Source organism: Orycteropus afer, unplaced genomic scaffold, assembly GCF_000298275.1.
Source record: "Orycteropus afer afer isolate SDZICR_OR568_19922 unplaced genomic scaffold, OryAfe1.0 scaffold00037, whole genome shotgun sequence".
Lineage (NCBI taxonomy): Eukaryota > Metazoa > Chordata > Mammalia > Tubulidentata > Orycteropodidae > Orycteropus > Orycteropus afer.
The window spans coordinates 3,877,898-3,879,844 of record NW_006921624.1 but is presented as its reverse complement, the minus strand read 5'-3'; the positions used below and the strand labels follow the sequence as shown (position 1 = coordinate 3,879,844).

General features: G+C 39.8%; 1 protein-coding gene across 1 annotated transcript in view; it reads left to right on the top strand.

The window, feature by feature from the left end:
* The window catches only part of GSN (gelsolin), a 37,134-nt gene that overhangs the window by 24,724 nt on the left and 10,463 nt on the right, over positions 1-1,947 (top strand). The window lies entirely within an intron of this gene.

Below are 1,947 nucleotides of genomic sequence, written 5' to 3'. Positions count from 1 at the left end.
CAGCTAGGGGCCATAGTCTCAGTGGTTTCACCACGTTCTATTGGACCAACAAACCTGGTCCCCACCTAAAAAACTATATTTTTAATTCTTTTTCTTTTTAAACTTTTTTTTTTTGTGTGTGATTTGGGTGAAATTTTACAAAGTAGATTCGTTTTATATCCAACAGTTCATATACACATTTTGTTTTGTGATACTGGTTCCATTCCCCGCAGCGTGAAAGCTCACCTCCCACTCTCTCCCGGTGGTTACCGTTTCCCTGTGTCCTTGTCACCTGTGCATTCCTGCCTCCCTACATTTCCTCCTCTGCAAATGCTGCCCTTCTGATCTCATATGGTTGATTGTCCTAAGGAGTGCATCTCCCTGGTGTAGGTGTTCAGCTTGTAGGCCTGACTAATGTTTGGTTGAGAGTTAAGCCATGGGAGTGAGATTAATTCCAGGCCTGAGGGGTGACTTGGGGCCATAGTCTTGAGGGTTTCACCATTCTCTATCAGACCAGTAAGCCTGGTATTTTTTATGATTTTGAGTTTTGTTCTACATTCTTCTCCTTCTCTATACAGGATCTCCAATTTTGATCCCTTTCTGAGTGGTTGGCATTGGTAGCTGGGTACCATCTAGTTCTTCTGGTCTGGGGGTCACATAGGATGAGATTCTCATGGTCCATTAGTCCTTTAGACTGTTCCCATGAGTCTTTGATTTTTTTCATTCTTCTTTGCTCTACATGAGGAGAAACTAATAGTTGCCACTTAGATGGCTGCTCACAAGCTTTTAAGATCCTAGTCACTACTCACAGAAGTAAGATGTACAACAATATTTTTGTGTACTCTGTTTTGCTAACTGAGCCTGATATCCCCTGTGACCATGGTCCCCAGCCTGTTCCCTATTTTCAGTTCTTTTAAAAGAGATGATACAGTCACATGATTCAAAAGTTGAAACGGAATAAAAACGTATTTATTGAGAAATCTTGTTCCACTCCTGCCCCTTTCAATTCCATTCTTCAACCCCCCACTCCTCCATAGGTGACTGCTTCCATTAGTTTCTTGTATATTTTGCAGTAATTCTTTATGCAAATATGGCTGTGTCTTCCTAGTTCTCTCCCTTTCTTACACAGAAGGTAGTACACTATGTACATTGTCCTATGCCTTGTTGTTTTCACTTAATACTTCCTGGAGATCAATCTATGTCAGTTCAGAGAGAACTTTCTTATTTTAAACAGCTGTATAATACTTCATTGTGTGGCTGTGCTGAAGTTTATTTAACTGATTCCCTGTTGATGCATACTTGGGTTGATTCCAGGCTTTTGCTGTTGTAAGCATTGTGATTAGTAATCTTAAAACAAATGTCATGTTGAGTGTGTCCAGAAATATCTGTTGGGTAAGTTCCCAGAAGTGGGATTGGTCAAAGAGTAAATGCACTTGTCATTCCAGATAGATTGCAGCCAACTTCCCTTGACAGGGCTTGTAGCATTTTGCATTCTCATCAGCAATGTCTGAGAGCACCTGTCTCCCCACAGCCTCATCAGTGGAATGCTTTGTCAAACTTTCAGATGTTTGTCAGTCTTCAAGTTTATTAAATAGTCTCTTGGTATACTTTTAATTTATATGTCTCTTATTATACAATCTTAAACTTTATGTTTGTTTGTTTGATTTTTGCCTGTTAGATCATTGTGTTTTAAACATCCTATTTTGAAACAATTTTATTTATTTATTATTATTATTATTTTTTAATTGTGATTTGGGTGAAGATTTACAGAGCAAATTCACTTTCCATACAGCCGTTCACATATACTTTGTTTCATGTCATTGACCACAGTTTACCACCATGCAACAGCTCCCCTTCCACTTCCTCCCCATAGTTACCTCTTCCCAGTGTCCATCCCTTCATACACTCCTGCCTCCTGAGCTGTCCCCCTGTGCATAAGCAGCCCTTCTTTCTCCCATGATTGTTCTC